General features: G+C 43.5%; 1 long non-coding RNA gene across 2 annotated transcripts in view; it reads left to right on the top strand.

The window, feature by feature from the left end:
- The first annotated feature begins 11,309 nt into the window (after positions 1 to 11,309).
- The window catches only part of LOC125748364 (uncharacterized), a 104,749-nt gene continuing 94,182 nt past the window's right edge, over positions 11,310 to 21,876 (top strand). The window contains exons 1-2 of one of the 2 annotated variants that reach the window (XR_007399520.1): positions 11,310 to 11,780; positions 13,111 to 13,357. This is a non-coding gene — a long non-coding RNA (uncharacterized LOC125748364). The remainder of the gene's footprint in view (positions 11,781 to 13,110; positions 13,358 to 21,876) is intronic. The other variant, XR_007399519.1, reaches the window with a different exon arrangement.

The raw sequence follows: 21,876 nt of genomic DNA on the forward strand, positions 1-21,876 counted from the left end.
AGAGAAGAGCCGAGATGCGTGTCTTCCTTGTGCCTTGAGGGGAGGTGGGACCAGTCGAGCAGTGCTGGAGGATCGGAGAGATCGTGGTGCAGAGCGGGGTGTGATGAGGTCCTTTAGGTAGGATGGTGCCAGAGAATTTTTGGCTTTGTATGCGAGCATCAGTGTTTTGAATCTGATGCGTGCAGCTACAGGAAGCCAGTGGAGGGAGCGCAGCAAAGGAGTGGTGTGGGAGAACTTGGGAAGGATGAAAACAAGACGAGCAGCTGCATTCTGAATCAGTTGGAGGGGACGGATGGCGCTCAGTGGTAAACCCGCTAGAAGCGAGTTGCAGTAGTCAAGGCGTGAGATGACGAGGGACTGGACGAGTATCTGGGTAGCCTGGGTGGAAAGAAATGGACGTATCCTCCTGATGTTAAAGAGGAGAAACCGACAAGAGCGAGAAAGACTGGTGATATGTGAGGAAAATGACAACCGATCATCTATGGTAACTCCAAGGTTTCTAGCAGAAACCGAAGGACGGATCAGGGAGTTGTCAAAGGAGATCGCAAGGTCCTGGAGGGGGGATGAGTCAGCTGGGATGTAAAGCAACTCAGTTTTACTAGTTTTGAGTTTTAGCTGGTGAGTGGTCATCCAAGATGAGATGTCTGCCAAGCATGTAGAGATCTTAGTGGAGACATGAGTGTCTGAGGGAGGGAAGGAGAGGATGAGTTGAGTGTCATCGGCATAGCAGTGGTAGGAGAAGCCATGTGAGGATATAACTTCGCCAAGAGATTTAGTGTAGAGGGAGAATAGGAGAGGGCCAAGAACCGAGCCCTGAGGGACACCGGTGGAAAGACAACGTGGAGTAGATGTGGATCCATTCCATGTCACTTGGTATATCGCATCCAAGCCGGACAAATTTGGGATCAAGTTCTGGATGGCCACGGATTTGGAGACCAAATACGTCTGCAACGTGTCCCCTAACTTGGGAAAGGACCCCAGTCACCAGAAAAGGGAGAGGCTGGCAGAGAACATGGTCATGAGTCTGATGGAGCCATTTCTGGATGACGGGAGAAATGTCACAACGGACAATTTCTTCACCTCACTGGCACTGTCACACAGACTGCTTCAGCGCAAAACAACACTACTGAGCACAGGGAATAAAGTTTGGTATGAACTTCCTCCAATTTCAAAGGACACTGCACAGCAAGAGGAATTCTCCGCGTCAGTGCTTAGAAGTGGCAGTGTCTCCTTGACAATTTATGCACCTAAAAAAACAAGATTGTGTGTGTTCTGAGTTCCTTGGACCAAGATGTGGCGATCTGTGAAGGCAGAAAGAGGAAACCCAACACGATAACAGACTATAACCACATGAAGGTATGTGAATGTGTGTATAATTTTACATCAGTGCTACAATGTTTTCTGATATGTACTATACAGGCCTATATAGAAAGAAGGTAGAAAAAAAGCAAATACACTCATGACTCTCTCTCTCTCTGCTGTTATAGTGTGGTGTAAATGTGTTGGACCAAATGGCGCGCATGTATTCCGTAAGAGCAGCAACATGCAGGTGGCCAGTAGCTGTATTTTACAACATGCTGGACCTGGTGGTGGTAAATTCCTACGTTCTGTACAAGGCATGTACAGGGTGGGAAGGCAAAAGAAGATTATTTTTGAGTCATCTAGCCAAGGAACTCCATTGCCAATTTATGCCACAAAAGGCTATGGGGACAGAGGAAGGCTGCTGCTGTGCCAGGACTTGTATGGACAACTCAGTGTCAGGTACAGGAGAACTGCAACAGAAACCGCAGCAGGTTTACCAGTGCAAAGTGTTACAAATTCACTTGCGAACTCACTTGCGAGGTCTGCAAACACTGCAAAGTTTGAAACACTCAATTTTTTTTATAAATAAAACAGACTTGTGCTTCCATATATTTTGTGAATGTGTGTCTTTCATATTTGCAGGTCAGTCAGCATGTGGGATATTTGGTATAGATATGGCAGACTTTTGTGAAGGTTTCCATGTCACACACAGAGGTTTAGCCTGCCTTGGATTTTAGCTGCTCTGAGTAAAAAAATGCAAATGTGCCAGGCCTCACAGGTAATGGGTGTGTTTGCACAACAAAAGCAGGAGGACAATGGCCCAAGAAACTCTCAGCAGGGATGCCAGTAGGTGTTAGGCCCAGGGAATTTACGCAAATTTGCGTAGATTTGGCAGTTCTAGTGTTAAATGGCTAGATGGCGCCACGTTTTTTTCCTAACGAAATAAGGAAGAAAAAAATCACCAGCGGTTTTCATTAACTTCAGGATCCAAACGGAACTCAAGTCTGTGCTGAACTTTATAGTATACAATTCAGGACCAAACTTCTTCTAGAGTTGGTTTCTCAGATCTTAAGTGGGAAGATTTCTCGCCCATTTCTCCATCCTCGTGTATTTTTTCCCTTGTACATGTACTCGGATGCCATTTTTATATAGATGTATTTATACAGGCCAAACGACATTTTTCGACTCTTCGTTCTCGTACGTCTTGTGTATTACCCGCTCCGTCTGTCTCATCCGCCGAAGGGCTAGAGTTTTAACTTTTAATTTTTTATATTTAAATGTAGACTTTTGACACTTAAAGAGAAGAAACGTTTGATTATTTTCTCAGTGTATTTTTGTACAAATATATATAAAGGGGGTGTCAATCGGTGTATATCGCTGTTTGGATTTCCTAATTTTAACGACCAGGTGGCTGGTTATCTCAAAATCAGCTTCCTATACATGTTTACAGTTTGAATCTGCAGGCTCCTTAAAGACACAGTATCTCACCCCAATACCCCTGTAAACATGTGCTTCAACACCAGTATTTTGGGCAGCCATTTCTGCGTTTTTTTAGTATCTTAAAGAGATCTCGTAGCTTTAAGTAACAGTTTCTTGGCGTTTTTTATAACAAAAACTTCAGTTTTAACCACTGGTTGGAATATATAGGCTATATATATATTCACAACGCAATTACGATGCCGATTTGAGTTCGCAACACTTACGTACTGCGTTTCTCATATTTGAATATTTAATCTTTTCTACTTGTCGGCTAAATAGCCAGTTGTTTTAGTATCTTATGGCATGGTGAATAGCATTTGTATTTCCAATTCAGGTTTATAGCTGTTGTGTTTTAAAAGGAAAAAAGAGGAAACGTGATCATCTTTGTACATTTGACTGTATTATAAGGAAAGATTGTGTGTTTATGTATGTTGTTGAGCTATAACGAGACAGGCACTAGAACGGCTATCCTTACACATCCTTACCTTTTTAAAGGTGGTTGTTCATGATTTTTATATACCGTTTTAAATAACTTTATTTTCATTCATCCTGTGCAATATGCTGTGTAGAATATTGTTTCGTCTTCTCATGCCATAAACACATTTTCAAGGGGGAAACTCATGCCAGCTAATCGTGTCAAGTCACTGCCTGTCAGATTGTTGATATACTTCTGTACATAATTTTTTTTCAATGAGGAAATAAAATCAGCTGGAACTGAAACCCTACTGCTGGCTGCTAGTCTCTTGAGTGTTTTTGTTCAGCGTGTGGGAGGGTTTACACATCTAGTATGAGAACGGCTCCTATTTCTAGACGTGCAGACGTCTGTCTAGTCTAACTCTGATGTGCTTGTAGATCATTGCTGCTCATTCCCTGACAGCTCACCCGAGCCCTGGGTTTAACTTCTTCAGGAAGCAAAGAATTTTGGTGCTTCCAGAACTAGCACAGCCACTTGGAAAAAAAAAACTAAATGTGTGTGTGCTATGGAGGTTATTATGTAGTTATCTTAAGATATTTAACCTGTGGCTTCCCCTGTGCCCAAGCTGAATCGGCCTCCTTTGGTGAGACCCAGGGTGGTGGGGGGCAATTCTGATTTAATGAAGAACAAACTTTTTCAAAACAAGGGCTGAGAGCACTAGGAAGCAGCAGAGTCTGCCCATGTGAGCTCGGTTTGGTTTGTCGCCCTTCCTCCCACCTCCCGGCTGCAATGCCCAGCTAGGGACTCCGTGGGAGGCTTCAGACGGCTCTCCCCTGTGGGGGGAGGGGTGTCAGACAGAGGCTGGAAGAAGCCAGACTAGGTCCCTGCCGATCGTGCAAAGGGATGGTTCTAGTAGGTAATTATGCGTCTCTCTCATACATTTATGGTTTCTTTACTGGTGAATCTGATATGTGCTGAGGAATTTACCAAAATACCTTCCTTGCACTAATCAGAGCTTTTTTTTGCACTGAAGACTGACTATTGATTACTATAGATGGGATCAGTCATCTGCCTTTTTTAAAGGCTCCCCCCCCCAGTCCTGACTCACCACTGCACATTAAATGCCCGGTTAGTACTTTGCATTAAGTTTAACAAATATTTGAGTGTTATTGGTGGTAGAAGCGTACAGGGAATCACAGCAGATGGGGTAATATACATTCAGTTGGAGCACATGACCGCATAATACTCTCCCCTCCCCCCTCACATTTGCATACGACCACATAGGGGTTTGACAGCTTTGCTTATTTACATTTGTCAAGTGGAATCATCCAAGAGGAGGTAAGAAGGTAAAGGGCTAAGGCTTGATCACCAATGGGGCACTCTATGGACTAGCCCCCTTAGATCCAGTGATACTGGTGGCCCGTGGCAGCCATAATGGGCATACGGTGTTTTTCACAGACTTGTCTGTGAGTAACAGAGAGTCCACCAGGATCAGCATGAAATGTGCAGCTTTCCCAGCAGTGCAGTCGACCTGCCCAGGAAGTGTCACGCTTTAATCCTAGGATGGGCTTCCTGTTTTATTTTTGGCAAATGGTATGTTTTGTTGTGGGTGGCATGGTGATGCAGTGGACAAAGCGGTCTCGAGCAGGATTCCATGTGCGTGGAGTTTGCATGTTCCCCCCATGGTTTTCTCTAGGTAACACCACCACCACCCCCCTAAAAAGTCCAAAAATAGGCTGAGGCTGTTTGGAGTTACCAAATTGTGTGAGTAGACCCCCCCCCCATGACCCTGAATAGGACAAGTGGTTTCAGAAGATGGATGGGTACTTTGGGGGCAGGGTGAAGCCTAGTGGGTCCTAGATCTGAAGATTGCCAGTTCAAACCCCACAAAAAGTGATTTCACCATTGGGTTCATGAAAAAGGCCCTTAATCCTCAATTGCCCCAGGGACCGGCTGACCTCACTCTCTCAAAAAACGTGCATCACTTTCGATAAAAGCATCTGCTATATAAATTGTAAATGACAAACGTGGGGATGTCAGTGTTAGTACCACATACGGTGTGGGGCCTGGTCCTGCTCGTCCGCAGCTGGTTCAGTGTTCTGCCTTTCACTTGGTACAAGCCCTGATCACTTTCTCGAGGTAATTTATTGGGTACTCGGTCCACTCACCTGGTGTTCCTGCTGTCAGCTGCCTCATAAATTAAAATACTTTCGAGGAAGAGCCCACAGGACTCTCGTCTGCGGGGATCCGGGCCGTGCAGCCTAACCCTAATAAACACAGGCCCATTCATGGACACAGCTGCACTAATGCCAGCGTGTTAATCATCGGCCGGCGTCCAAAGGGGGGCTCGTCACCGTGGCCCTACCTGGAGCAGTCCGTTGCTCTGGCTGCAGTAACAGACACGGACGCATGCTTTATTGCGCTGTTGCCAGCCTGACTGCCTGTGCTGTACCCCCCCCCTCCAAATTACTTTGTGAGTTAACAGAAGGATGCTAAATTCATTCCCCCTTTTTTGTAGTTTTTTTACACTTATTTTTTTTTTTTTACCACTAACATTTGGGGACTGCATGTTGACATAGTATTGCTGATTTCGCAGGACATCTGTGGGGGTTTGCACACTTTTTATGTTTGTGTGCACTGCCTCCTCCCAAAGCGCCTTCTGTTCCTGTGTGAGTGAACATACATTTTTGAGAAGGCAGGGTCAGACCATCCCTGGAGCAACCAGGGGTTAAGGGCCTGGATTAAGGGTCCAACAGTGGAATCATTCTGCCAACCCTGGGAACCCTGCAACCTTCCAGTCACATGGACGGTGTCCTTCCCCACTGAGCCACACACTGCTTTACAGTGGGGTTTGTGTCATTCCGTCCAGCATGAGATCTGTGCCGTAACTTCTGGGGCAGGGCTTCCGAAACTTCATTGAAAGTCTGGAGACAAGCTGCTGAATTAATAGGTATTAGCAGTTTTTTTTTTTTGAATGGTGTAACTTTGGGGGTAACAATTGATCAGACTGCTGTGCACACTGCCCCTGTGCTGAGCTTCTCTAATGCACCAACGATACCCAGAAAGCCTGAAAGCAGGAAAATGGTCTTATATGCAGCACTTTATCAAGCACTGACTTATGTTAAGCTACAAATCATTGTCTAAAAGTAGGTATTTTGTTATTAGAATAAGGCTTCGCGTCCTTTCTTTCTCCTTTCATATGTGGTAGTCTGGGAGGTGATGATCCTCATATTAACAGGACACACCATGTTATCTTTGAGAGGCATTTATCTCAGTCAAGTATTTATGCATTTGCCTGCAATATTTACTTATGACTTAACATCTAAAGGAGCATGAAGTCTCTCATTAGCTGCGAAGGACTAACTTACGTATTTTGGCAATCAGTTTCTGTTTTTTAGGCCACTTGCACAATGCCTGTAAGGAATTTTGAATAGAATTCCTAATTTGGAAATCAACAGACAGATTTCGTCTGTCAAGTTCAGTTGGAATTGTATGTGTGAGTTTTATAATGGCAGTGGAGATTATCTCATTAAATCATTAAGATATAGGGAACCTAGAAAATAATAATATTGAAACTTGGTTTCTAATTATAATAATTGATACTTTATTGATCCCCATGGGGAAATTCTCTGTATGTCTCCCCCCAATTTGCTCTCTGTTGGTGTGAGCGAGCTGGCCGTGAAGGGCAGCCACCTGTTGCAGCGCCTGGGGGTGGGGGGTTAAGGGCCTTGCTCAAGGGCCTACAGCTATGGCGAGACCAGGTTTGAACCGGCAATTTTCTAACCACCCGCACAGAACCCGAGTCCACTGAGTTACACGCCACACTTCCCTAGTTAGCTCCTCATTTATACTATTTGTCATGTGATTAGTTTCTAGTTTTTATATAATGCATACTAACCGCTTATCCTGGTCAGTGTCATGGACCCTATCCGAAGCAGAACAGGCCACACAAGGCTGGGCTACATTCTGCATGGGATGCCAGTCCATCACTGGGCCCCTATAAAAGAGCTGTTATTCAGCGGAGCTGAGCATAACAACACAGGTTACTGATGATATATGTCTGGAAAAATAAATTTGCTTGCTTAATAAAGTTATAAACCAGTGATCACAAATGGCCAGCTTCACAGTCAGTAACTTTCAGCAATCCATCTGTCGAACAACTAAACGAATTGGAAGCATTAACAGCTTTAATTAGTGAATTGTCCGTGACGTCTCGTGAGTCACGGGGTTGAGTCACCTCAGCAGATGAGAATATTTGACCTAATTTCGTCGCTTGTGAAAATAAGAGTGAAACACAGCTAGTCAATGTTTCCGACTCATTAAGTGCCGTCATGCCGTGCGTGCGTTAGTGGCAGGGCGAAGTTTCGCTGTTTGTGCGGGCTGACATACGCCGAGCTGCTCGTGTGGTCAGGCTCAATCTCCAAACCAAAAATGCCTTTGTTTCTTCCATTTCATCTTCTTCTGCCCTTATCTGTATCTTGTTTGAGCTGAAGTGAGATGATATGTGTCCGGCAGCATTCGCCAGCTCAGTTTTTTGTTTGTTTCTTTGAAATCCTTGAATAGCTAATATATTCTCGTCCAGTAATTTAGGTTGTATGATATCAGAATGCAAATTGTGAATCTCTTGCAGGCTGAACTGCAGTGTGATTGAGTATATGGCAACTGAAATGCTAACAACTTCTCTAGCAAATTCAGCAATCGGGGATGACATGACAGTGATCACGCCCACAAGGCTGCAGTGGAAAGACATTGAAAGTCAAGCTCGCAGTAGAAATAATAATAAAAAAAAAACAGCCTACAAGAAAAGGAAATATGAAGGTTTAATCAGCGGTCCCTTACTGTTTCTTTGTAGTTTAAAATGAAAATAGCTTTAAAGGGAGTAATTTAGGTTTGTGTTAATTATACTTTGCCTGCAGTCAAAGCTAAAGCAGATCGTTTCCTCGCCAAAACTAAGTTATAGATAATATCACACCCATGGTCTAGTGAAAATCGATAAAGTTCACAAATAATGAGGTCAGATTTTCTCAAAAGAATGTCTAAAATTTTGTGTTGCAAGAAAAAAAAACTCTTGATAAGCATAATAATGATAATTATTTTTGGTGCTTTTTACATGTCGAATATAAAGATATGGATTTTCCTGGCGCTAGGGAATTTGTTCTTAAATTGACCTAATTTTAGTGAATAATAAAGGCTTTGAAATTCAAAAGCCACAGAACGTAACATCTTTTGGTTAACCGATTACTTGTCATAGTAGAAACTTTAGAAGATAGTAATGTAACATGTTTTAAAGTTTGGCAAAGGCCTGAAGTTTAAGTTTAAGTATAACAGCAAGAGCATTTGTCCTGATGGTTAAACATTATACAATATAACAACCTTACTGCATGAAGTGGGCTAATAAGTCATGCAGCCGTATAGCTTAGTTGCTTTAGTTCAAACCTTTGAAAGTCATGATAACTTTGCTAATGTGGGGTTGGTCAGCAGTTTTTTGGAAGGCCACCGTGAGAGAGGCACTTAAAGAAAGTATTAACAGGATGTTTTTCAGTGACTGAATTCTTATTGACCAACGCTGGAGTGGGATTACAATTTAGCCCTGGATTTTGGGGTGCCCTGCAGTTTCTCAAGTGGGGGAGGGATACTTTGCCATGAATTCTGCAGACCGGGGAGGGGGGGGGGTCCCCAATGATAAACTATGCTGACCCACATACCCAGTGGTATGTCAGCTGGCCAGCCCAGCCCTATCATGGAGACTGCTTCAGAAATCACCACTATCATACACTGACAAACCTTAACTCATGATTCGTGTAGGTGAAGCAATACTCAAATAGAGTTAGTTTGCACATTTAACTTGCAAGTTAAGATTCACGCTTGCTGAAATCACCACAAGTTAGTCTAATGAGAAAGATAACAGCAAAAAAAGGATATTTTTCATGCGATGCGGCTAACTGAATTTGAAAGTAATTTCTACTTATCCACATGGAAAATGTGCAAAGTCGGGCGATATTGTGAATGACATCACTCATCACAAGCCTGTCTCGCAGTGCTGCAGTGAAAGCTTCTTGTGCCAAATTAAGGCGGCAAATGATTGTACTTTGTGTGGAAGATGTACTGTATGAGACAAACAAGGGGGCAATGAAAACACATTCGCCATTTGATGGAGCTTTAAAAGCAAAGCAAAACATTTTAAAAGCAGTTAGCAGTTTTGATTAGACAGCAACAGAAACCACTGTAACTAGGAAATGTTGGTAAACATAGCAGATTGGCCATATCAGGGGTCTCTAACTCCGGTCCTGGAGAGCTACTGTCCAGTAGGTTTTCTATCCTACTCGGCTTCTGATGAGCCACACCTGTTCCTGATATTTACCTGAGACCTGGTGTGCCTCATGAGGAGCCAGGTAGGATAGAAAAACTACTGGAGATTATCTCTCCGGAACTGGAGTTGGAGACCCTGATCTAGATACAAGCAGCATCACCATCCCTTTATACTGATAGGCTAACTAGTATTTAGTATTTACTGGCAAAATAATGGACAAATGGGCTAGGACTTGGATATGGTCAGAGAGACACATTTGTCTTTACTTTCAACGATTGACTTGCTGTATATATACACCACGGTATATACACATCGTGGTATATATACACCGCTGGGCCACAACAAAAAAATGAATGACTTGATACTAGAAGGGGTAAGAACAAAATATGTTGCTATAATTGCATCAGCTATTCTTCAAGTGTGTGAGCGAGTGGAGGCAAAGATTTGTATCAAGGTATGTAGTGGTACTGTGATGCATCCTGTCCAGCTTGTACCCCAACCATGACCCCTTCGCAACCTGTGACAAGCGCCAACCCTAACCAGTATAAGTGATCAAAAGATGTATGGATGGTGTATTTTGGGCTGTATATGGTGTGAATATTGTACTCATCTGATCTTGCATAGCCCTTTTCTCAGCATATACAAGAAGCAGTCCTTCTTAGTTCTCATCATGTTAATATAAATGCAACGTAGTACTGAATCACACAATTGAATGTGTACTTGAAACTGAACAAATGAAACCGAACTGTCTCCCAGACAATGTTTTTTCCCTCAGTATACCGCACCAGGGCCTCGACTTTTTGTTTCTGTTTGCAACGGAGCAAATAGCGTCATTTAAAAAAAAAAAATGATGCATAATTTTGATCCTTTGCAACTAAATATAGCGCACAGCCCAGCGATGCATTGCTTGTATTTTAGTTTCCTTATCGATGCATGAACAGACAAATATAATGTTTTGCCAAAAGTTTAAACAAGTTATGACGTTTTTCTGATGTTTTTATGGATCGCAACTTAAAACAAATTACTATTTACACTGAAATTAGACTGAAATACTGGCGTGGATACGTGTGGGTAAAGACAAAAAAGCCAAGTTAATAAAAATCTGGAATGACTAAGACGAAGAAATAGTTAATAAACATGGTTCTGGAAATGCGCGTAGTGATAAGCGTGCAGTATGATTCAATTATAAATATGATCAACGATCCACCATCACGACGAATATCATTGTTGTCTTCGTAAATATCAATAGGGTATAGAAGGTATGAACGCGAAATCATTGTTATTTATTGGAGAACTGTTTGGGTTTTATTTATTTCTGTATTGATTATTGACTACGAGTCCTTAAACGTAACAGGGAGTGTAACAGTACGTGCACAACTCAGCAGACACGCTCATAAACTGTCTAGTTCATCAATTAGTATAATCTGCGTACAATTTGTCTATTTTAAAGAATCGTGACATTTTATGTAATGCTATACGAATTAATTATAAATACAACACAATAGAATCACAGGGGTGTCCCCACACAGACGCAACCACGCAACAACAAAAGCTTCATTGCGTTCAAAAAACCAAATAAAGAAAATAATGTTTTGAAAACGATTTGTGGAGATTTTCCCCTGCGATTTGATAGACCGCTTCTGTTTAAGCTTTAGGAGGGATATATCCACTTTTCTTGCTGGATCCTAAGGGGCAGGACAAAGAGTTTCCCAAGTAACGGCTGAACTATGCTATTGTGTTCGGGTAAAATGTAAAACTTAAGAACGGAAAAGGAAAACGGGCAGATATGAGGTTTTGATTTTATTTTTCTTGCATTTGCACACTTATTGCGTTATTTCACTCTCCGCCGTTGTTTAGTTGTATTTGGAGGGCGGGACTGAAACTGAGATGAACTAGGCGCGGTCAGGAACCCCCTTCACACGTGCAGACAAAGGGACCAAACAACACAACCAAAATACTCACGGGCAAACTTTTTCAGCCGTGCCCACGCTTCGTGGGCATTTATGTTTATGCACATCGGCAGTAACTTACTGTAAGAAAGATCTTTTTCTGCTTTTTGGCTCAGATCGTGGATTTGTTTTTAACGCAAAAGTTGCGCAGAGTTGGTGCGTCAGCTCGCAAAGTTAAGCACAAAGCGGGGAAGAGCGCTCCTTTGTTTCGCCGAGCGCTTTGAAGGGAGATCATGGATGGACAACTGCCTTCTTGGTTCCCCTAAACCTCTGCAGAATCTACGAAGATGCAACGAATGAACTTGGGAAAACCTGTATTTACCCGGTAAGTTCGCGATACAAGACTTTGGTTGTTGCTTGTTATCACACAAAGCTGTCAAAAGTTGGGACGAGCGACGAGTTGATTAATTAAAGCTAACGCAGTAAATCATCGAAAAAAAGACGATTTAGTGATTATCACCATTCATCTGTACAGTTACGTGTTTGGATAGTATGTCAGTAGTTGGAATAAACTATAGGATCACGTGTAGTTTAATGCGTGATTCGTTTCCAAAGTTGTAATTGTTTAAAAGTTATAATTAACGCGGACTAAGTAGAACAAGATCGACCAAAGTGAAACAAAAATGCCAACAAAAATGGACACTGAACTCCGTATAATCTCGTGAAAGTGCAACAGGTAGTCATTTCTTTGTTGCAGAACTTAAAAGGCACAGTGTTCAGCATAAACCTCGTACTGAAAATGTGAATATTGAACCAAATAGCCGGTTGTGCAACATTAAAATGTGAAATAATCCATGTATTACCTAACTGAATGTAGGGTTCATCTTGAATATATTTGATTTAATATGTGTCACTAAACAAAGGCTACCCATCTAAGCGCAAGTTGCAAGTAATTTTAATTACTTCGGTCTTTTGGGAAGACGAACTCACTATATAGTTTTTAGTGCCGTTAAAATGTAAACTGCATTAGTGTATTGCTTAGATGTTGATGCTATAGATAGCCCCATAGGGTCCCTAACCAAGAACCGCATTCATTGTTAAGTCTTTTGTTCAGATACTTTGCCATATCAATGTGTTTTTTTTAATGTTTGCTCATGATTGAATGTCAGATTAACGTAAATTACTTTGTATTCATCATAAGAGATCGAGCATTTACGATTGCTCTGCACATGTGAAGAAAAAAACCGAAATTCCTTCATGAAATGTAATGGCCTTTGTCCAATACGTTGCTGTAAAACTTCCACGACTGAGATGCTTCGCCACCCGTCAATCAGGCTCGGAATGATTAAGAATAAGAGAATCGGATGTAGTTTTTTTGCCATTACATAATCAATGATGATGATGATAATAATAATAATTCACAAATGTGTAAAAACAATACAATTTACAAGTGCGAATACAAATAACATTCAGCTCTGGGCAAACACAATACCCTAAACACGAGACAGTTAGTTTGAAAGATCTGAATTTACATGAAATTTTACAATTGAAAAGAAAAACGAAATATGTGTGTTCAGGTTTATTTCTATTGCTTCAGTAGCAGCGGTGCTACCTTTAAGAAAACGCAAAACGAATGAGACCTTTGCAGGATTTTCTTTGTGAAACTCTTAAATGACCGTGTTGTCCTTTTTTTTGTCCTTGAAATGACTTCGCAGGACACTCGGCCTTGGGAAACTTAACGCACCAGCGCGAAGGCTTTGTTTTGTGGATTTGTGAAGATCTTTAAGTTTATAAAAGCGCCTGTTGTGGAGTTTTAAATGAACATTTTGCTATAGGCCTGTCTGTTGACGAACTTATTATTGGAATCATGAACAGGAATAGACCCTAATAAAAGGATTACAAATCAGTCGAGATTGATTTTGGGATTTGGATGATAAACCCCGACGAAAACACAAAAGCATGGTAAGATATATGTTTATTTCTTTTTAATGTCAGGTTTTTGTTGAAGTAGTCAGGCTCTTTGTTCCTAGTTCGTCTCATAAACTCGGTCACTTATGTGGCTTCGTTTGTATTTTTAAAGATAGATAACACATACGTCTGTGTATCGAAATTAAATTCCCTTTAAAGGAGATTAACGTGTGTTTGCCTTGATCCTGCCTCCTTTTTGGACGGCGTGATATCCGCATACTTTTTATTCAGAGAAATAAACGAATCGCTTAGCGCGCCCACCTTCGCTTTCCTGTGAACGATCTATACATTTACGGGATCTTGCCGACTTTTAAAAAATTGTGTTAAACTGTATGCAGCCTGCCGGAGCATAGTGATGTTGGCTGGGTTGTGTTAGTGGGACGATGTTCTTCAGCAAGGTCGGAGCTGGACAGCGTCCCTGGCTTTGGCAGAGGAGAGATGCCGCTTGCATGAAGACACAACTTGCTGGCTTTTCCAGCCTCTCGTACATTCATGGCTGAATGGGCTTGAGATCGGGGGTGGAGCGATGCCATCATTTCTGCGATTCTCGTAGACGTCGAAACCTTTTAGTTATTAAGCTCCAACTCAGTGAAAGCGGTGACGACATGTGGGCAACGAAGCGCGCGTTCAGGGTGATGTCATCGAAAGCCAATCAAGTTACAGGACGCACCCCTCCCGCCTCGCGCAGTCCCTTTCCCGTGCTGCTGCTCGCTGTTAAGTAGTTGCGTTTATTTTTTAGGCATATACGGCAATTATGTTGTCAAATGAATTTACATGGAGTATTCTTACAATCCTCTCCCCGACATGTTTATGAATACCATGGAGACCGCTCCGTCTTTATGTAAAACAGCCAGCAAACGTTTTAATTGAACGATTAATGTTCTTGTTGATAGTACTGCATGTTTTGAGTATTTTAGGAAATGAAATTATCTTTTCTTACTAGGTCTTCTTGTCTCGTAAAAACAGTGGGGTTCTTTTCAGATGTAACCAGAGGCATTTTTAAGATTAATGCACTCCTTGCAAATGTATTCTGGGAAATATGCTAATTTTGGAATATTTCTGCAGCGAGTCTATTCTAATTATGTTCTAATTGAACATAAATCGTTATAGCGACTTGAATTTTTATTGGAGATCATAAATAGGTAGACTGCTGTTTCACTGCTGTATATATAGAGACAGAAAGTGATATAGCGGTTGAGAAACCGGATTTAAACTAGAGTTTAAAATCCAGAAGGGGAAGTGCTGAATTTAAAGTGGGCTTTGCAATTTGAGCTTTGCTCTCAACATCCAGCCATCTAAATGGGCCCAAGTGCAGGCTATGCGAATCATCAAGAATGATTCTGAATGCAATAGGAGTGAATGTCTGTACAGATGGAAATCAAGCAACCTGCTTTGTTTCCATTGACTAAATTTATTTTGAAATAGTATTGTATGGTGTACTGCAAATGAAGAGTACTAAAAGATTTACTTTTAAGTTCTTTAAGGCATTGACATTGCATGTTGATGTTCTTAGTGCCCCCCCACTTGTCTTGTCTATCTATACACTTTATGTATAGGTGTGTGGCACCGCGGTCTGGGGTATATGCACGTATAGGCCTGCATGTAGCGCCGCGGTCTGGGGTATATGCACGTATAGGCCTGCGTGTAGCGCCGCGGTCTGGGGTATATGCACGTATAGGCCTGCCTGTAGCACCGCGGTCTGGGGTATATGCACGTATAGGCCTGCCTGTAGCGCCGCGGTCTGGGGTATATGCACGTATAGGCCTGCCTGTAGCGCCGCGGTCTGGGGTATATGCACGTATAGGCCTGCCTGTAGCGCCGCGGTCTGGGGTATATGCACGTATAGGCCTGCCTGTAACTCCGCGGTCTGGGGTATATGCACGTATAGGCCTGCATGTAGCGCCGCGGTCTGTAATTTCATGTTGCTGTATGCAGTGTACTGAATATGGTTGGTGTGACAATAAAGCTCCACTTGACTTGATTTGCTTGTATTACCTCGTTGATGGTCTTAAAAATGACTGGTTGAAATGACTAAAATGTATTAATAAGTAACAGGTGTTCTTATTGCCTCATTTACATCCATACCTATAAATACCTGGTTACAACAGCTGTGCAAACCAACAAATGATGATAAGGGATGCTTTGAGTGGGATTAACTTTAGTCATCTTGCAGTCATGGTCAGCTCGACGTAGTCAAGGGTGACTGCTGAACACAGTCAGGGTTATGGAATGAAGATCACAGCTGGCTTTGTGACAGTGCCCATCCTCACTTTCATGGTATTAAACCGTGAATGTGATGGACCTTTAAAATCTGAACACTTTTGCTTTGTCTGTATTAACTCTCCATTGGATGAAGTCATATCGATTAAAAAAACAAAAAAAACAAAAACATATTGAGTCATTTCCAGATTCCTCCATTTGGGTGAAAAAAAAAACATGAAATCAAGAATAGATTCAAACAGGAACTCTTCCAGGCAATGGGAAGTGTAATATGTTTACAGGCATCTTACTGCTTTCTCACATTTATTTCTCTCTCTGTGTTGACAGGGCTACTGATGTTCAGGAGCTGCCCTTTAGTGAGTTGTGTAGGATAGGTGTTTGGGTCCTTTTAGGTAATGTCTATGTAATCCTCATTGTGTTGTTTTGTTCTGAAATGCAGGACACAATGACCTATAAAGATCCCTTTGAGACTCGTCTATTCCTTACACACTGGCGACTGTACAGCAGCACAGTCCATTGCCTGCGAGCCTCGTCACTTCAGAGACCCGTGTGTGTGTGTGTGGGTGTGTGTGTGTGTGTGCGCGCGCGCAAGAGACGTCTCCAGTTACTTCAATCCTTATTCCATGCAGCTTTGCCGACCCGCGCTTCTCAGGATAAGGTTTTGGATTAGCGGAACCCTGACTGGATAAGCAGTGGCTGAAGATGGATGGATTAGCGGGCACCGCAAATGAGGCGCGGTGAGAAATTAACATCCCTTAGCGCGCAAAGGAGTGGATTTTCTCAGATGGGGCAAAAGGAGCAACAAATCAGTGTGTTTAATGGGCGATTTTGGAAAAGGTTATTATACAGAGAGATCCAGTGGAGATCAGAAATTTCAGTAATGCTTGGTCTTCGTTGCATTACATTAATGTTTTGTTGGCTGAAAGCTTTATCCAAAGCGCGTTTTCCCACCCCGTCATAGATGAAAAAGATATTTCCCTAGAACAATCCAGATCAGTGTCTGGCTCCCGACTGTTTCAGCAGAGGTCGCTTTGCTGTCCACCTCTCACGAGGCTTGGTGATGACATACTTAGGGTGTATGACGTTTTGGTAGAAATCTCTGGTTTGTACCACCAACATGCAGTTCCCAAAAGCAGGATTCAGTGTTCCTGCACTTGAGTCAGGCTGCATCTTCATCCAGCACCTGGGACGTCAGCTTTGAAGCGCTACATCACCTGTTCGAGGAGGGACTGGCGATCACTTTCGTTTTGTGTGGAGTCTGTTGGGACTGCAGACTGCTTTTGTTTCTTTAAATGACCTAATTTTTCTTTCGAATGTGTACATTTAATCATCATTCTCTTTTAAGTTCCCTTTTAATTGTGCCTCACTGCAGACTGGGTTGGTGTTTTAACACTCTATGGAGCAGGTGATGCAAGATAATTTTTTCCCCTCTCCCCCAGATGAAACTGAAAAAGTCTTTCAAGTAAAATGTTCATACCTCCATGCAACTAATATATTCACTCTACATTAAACTTTGACAATTAAAGCAGCCTGTTTTCCAGCTGGGGTTACTACTTACCTTCCCTGTGTTATAAACAAATTTACTGCACTTGTAATCCACCTTGATAAATAGCGAGGCTCTTTTCTGTACATATATTTACTCTCCTCCCAAGATTTTGCGGTCTCCCTTGGGAGTGCCCCGATTTGCATATTGCTTAATCAAAACCCACAACACACATGTATATACACACACGCAACTGTGCGAACATTCTGCCAGTTTCCCATTGTAACATGTCACGTCTTTGAATAATAAGTTAATTTTTGCGGTAACGGTTTAGCATGTGCTCCAACTAGCGCAGAACAAGTATGTGTGTCTTGGCGAGAGCGGCAGAGCGAGAGATGGCACGATTATCAATTAAATGCTGCCTTTTCTGTTGACGTCTGAACTTCTGTTGGTCATTGGATTCGACTGTAACTCTCTCCATTTGTTATCCTGAGACATAATGTGGCCAGCAAAAACCAGAGGCACACGTGCGCAGTGGAGGTTTTAGGGGGAGCTGTGGATGTCGTGGGTCTTAAGTCGTTTTATATGCTGTTCGTTCTCCAGCTACGTTGTTCCGTCTCTCGGCGTTCCCCCGCCGATAAGGCCTGCGTGGAGGTGCATTACAAATGAGGCCCGACCGGCATCACCGATTGTTGCGACAGCCCACCTTCCAGATTGTGGCACAGTGTGGTCAGGATAGGGGTGGGTTTGGGGATGGGGATGCGGGGGGGGGGCAGTCTTTACTTCCCTCGTGCCTGTAGCTCTGAGATAAGTAAAAAGCCCCGTCTGTGCGCTCAGACTTATCCATGCGCAGAAGCCGCAAGAAATGATTTCTTTATTGCCTCACACCGGGAATGCGTTTTAAGAAACCCCCCATTTTAGCTTTCTGTGCGAGTTTATAATTATTTTAACTATCTGATTCTGAGAGCAGTTCCATTGCGGTTCCACTGCTGCCTACCAGATATGTTAATTCGATGAGCACTTTATCAGTCGACTTACATTTTTAAAAAAAGAAAAAAAAAACCATCCCTAAATTTAATTTGCGTCGATGTCCGGTGGGAATATGCGGTATTTAAATGGAGTTTAGTGGCCTGTCTGTCAGGGAATTTATCGGCATCATAAATGCTTTGTGTGTCACCCCCGAAACTGCGGTAATCTGTGGCAGTGCTGGGCCTCTGGCTGCTCCAGTCTGCCATTGTCTAGCTATTTAGAGATTATGTCCCGACTGGCTGGCGAATATTATCTGGCGTTAGCATCAAGCAGTGGGCCCGTCCTGGACAGGGTGATATTGGTATGCACCTCGCTGAAGCACAGATTGTGTGTGTGTGTGTGTGTGTGTGTGAGAGAGAGAGAGAGAGAGAGAGAGAGAGAGAGAGAAAGACCTGTTTAGGAGTACAGTACTTAATCCTCAGGCTTCTTTAAGTAGCGATGCCTTTGGAAAAGTAGAAACGGCTGAAAACCAGGCTTACATCAATGTCGATCCCAGCCTAGAACAGACATTTTTGTTGCACAGAACAATAGGAATGTGCTAATTTTGTGGGTATAAAATAGCTTGATTGGTCCTGGAATTAGAACATTTTCAAATGTACTTTATTTGAAATATTCCTTATCAGACTAAGAGCGACGCGGCCCTTCTCACCGTGATTCTCATTGTGTTTAATTGGTCCCTGTGTGGCAGACCCCGCTTATGTTGCCTGAAGACCCAACTGACCGCAGCGGGAACCCCCCAGTGTCATCACAGCCAGCCTCATCTCCTCTTCCCCACGTCTTTACCTTTTGTTTTTGCCTCGCTTGAAGAATGTGGAACAAACATTCTTTTGTACTGTAGTGTCTCGTCTTTTCTAGTCACTAAACAAATGCTGTCAAATGGTTTCTGATTGACTAAGTACATTCTCTGGGTTGTATTGATGGCAGTGGATTCTGGTGTTTGTGTGTGTGTGCGTCAGTCATCCTTAACATCCTAGCTCACCTGGTGTCGCGCGCCCCAGCCACCTTGCCCAGGTGTTCGAACCCTTGCCACCTTAAGTGGGCAGTGACTCCGTCTCTCAGGGACACGCCGCTGGCACATTCGTGCTGGCAGCCAGTCTGGCTCAAACAGAAAAAAAAAAAACACACACACGGATAGTCACACCCGCCCCCGCTGCAGTTCACAAATAGTTCAGTGCACTTGTATAACCGATAGAGATCCTCCCTGTTCCCTCTCTCTCTCTGTCTCTCTTGCTCGCTCTTCCTCTTACACAAGCTCTGTGGGCACATTCAACAGTGCATATGTACCAGGCAGGCTTCATCAGGCTGTTCTCTGCTACCCACGATGAACTGATGCCTAATTAACTTAAAAGATAATTCAATTAAATGGATAATTTAGGCTTTCTACATCTCTGACATCTCTCGGCTAATCTCCCAACCTCTTATCTAAAGTGGTAATATATATCATGTTTTTATTTGTCTCATATCATGGGTGGTGGCCAGTGTGTGGCCAGTGTGTGGCTCAGTGTGGCCTGTGCTGTTCGTGTGTTTGGCAGGTTGCTGGTTCGAATCCCAGGATCGGCGGAGTGGTTTTACAGTTGGGACCTTGAGCAAGACCCTTAACCATCAAGTGCTCCAGGGATAGCCTAGCCTTGCTTTCACAAAAAAAAAATTTATGTGGTTTTGGATCAATAAATAGATATAATTTGATACGGTGGAGTCAAATCTACAGGAGCAGGCAGAATTATTTCACTCTGTGAGTGAAAGTTTCCTTAAATAGTGCTAATAGTTCAGTGTGACTTTTGTCAGGTTGAGTTGCTTGACTCCTTTGACAAGCCTTGTCACTTGTCCTGTCCTTGTCCTCAGCGGTGCATTAAAGGAAAGTGCCAGTTTGTTCTGATAAAAAAAGCTTCAATGGGCAAGCAGTGTACTGTTAAAAGGGTAAAATATACAGTAACACAATAAAGTGACCAGTTAAAAGTGTCGTTTTATTTTATATACACTGGTTGTAAATTACAACTTGTAATGTCCTCGCTACTTTTAAGTTAAATTTTTAAACTACACTAGCAGATGTTTTTTACCCAAAGCAATGCCCAACTGAGAAAGCAGGTTAAGACCATTGCTGGAGCAATCGGGTCTTACTCAAGGGCCTAGTGGTGGAATCACTCAGTCTAGGATTTGAACCAATAACCTTCTGATCACTGGCCAGGTGTCTTAACCTGTTGAGCCTCACCCCCTAATTCTAAGTATTAATTTACTAACAGTTTAATAGTTTAATTTTCAGCTTTCCTCTTGATGGGGAGTTGATGGTGCAGAAGGTCGCTTGGTTGTGTCCCCTGAAGGTTGCCCGCCACAAATCCCTGAGGAACCCCAGCTGCTGTTCTAGTCTTAACTACAGATTTTCTCCAGTAAAATAGCCTAACGCTAACACATCTCTTGGGGCACTTGTCCAGCAGCTTAAGGGACTGTATACACTGACCCCCCCCTCCAGAAAAATCCTCCATGTGAGCGTGACGATCAGGACCCGTCCTGTTTATGTCTGTTGGCGACTGGGTGCAGGTTAGTGAGTTAGCTATCCGGTGGTGCCGGGACGTGTGGGGCTGCGGGGGCCGCGGTATGCGTTCCTGATAATCCCGGTGGAGGTCGCGTCCCATTCCCGTCTTGTGACCTCTGTAAACTCCTCTGTGGGTTTGCGGGGGACAGCTGTGGCTGACTCCCCCCCTCCCCCCGTACCCTAACAGTGTTCCCATCTCTTAACCAGGCCGGACATTAAAATATCTGGGGGGGAAACCGGATGGGTGCAGGTTTTAGTGAGGTGATCGACTGAGGCCGTTAAGCGGGTTCCCTGCCCCTGAGGCTGAGCATGGCTTTGTGTGGCTCCCGGTCTGCCCTCACTGCAACCCTGCAGTTGGCACCACGACACGGCAGCTGTGCGTGAGGCAAAGAGCTGCATTAAAAACACAGCGTGTAGATGACGGGTCCCAGACAGCTGACTGGCGTGTCCAACCTCGAGTTAAGCTTTGGTCAGTGTGTGTGCGTGTTGGCGTGGTGGGGTGGGGGATGTTTGGTCTCTCAGTGCTCTTTTCAGAAGGGGTCATTTTGATTTGATCTGTCTGGAGATTTCAGTAAACTTTACAAACAATCAAAAGATTTATCGCATGTGGGGCCGGTGATTATTTTGTCGATTTGTCTTAAAATGGTCAAAATCTCTAAAGCTTAAACCCAAGGATTCGCAGTATAGGATGCTGCTGATGGACCATAAGTGTTGTATTGGCCTGTTAGCTTCAATGGAGCATATTTACAGCAACTTGCCTCCCAGTCCTGCCTGTTTCAGTCCCCCCCCCCCCCCCCCCCTGCCGGGAGAGGGGGGAGCTGGCAGCGGGCGAGGTTGGGGAGTGTGTTGTAGCATTACTGGCATGCTCACGGGGGCTAACCCACTCTTGTAAATGGCGACGGCTGTCGCAGGTGAACAGAGGATAAAGACTCGTAAAAAATGTGGCATTCAGTGAGAGAGACAGCCTGCCGAATGTTGGGGGTGTTTTGAGGCCCGTGCTACGCATGGGGTCCAGCAGCCGGCTGAAGATCGGTGCTACTTTGGGCTGCTTGCAGATGGTGGGCTTAGCCTCACCATGGCGACGGGGTCATGGGGAGCCCTACCATGGCCGTCCTGCCTCAGACCCCTGGATGTGTAGGGTTAGGTAGTTTGTGGTGACCCCCTCCCCCTTTTTTCCTTCTGGGGGAAAAAAAAACAAACACATTGCTTTTCTCCCCCTCACAGTCTGTTACTAAATGGCCCTGCAAGCTT

Source organism: Brienomyrus brachyistius, chromosome 9, assembly GCF_023856365.1.
Source record: "Brienomyrus brachyistius isolate T26 chromosome 9, BBRACH_0.4, whole genome shotgun sequence".
NCBI classification, from domain to species: domain Eukaryota; kingdom Metazoa; phylum Chordata; class Actinopteri; order Osteoglossiformes; family Mormyridae; genus Brienomyrus; species Brienomyrus brachyistius.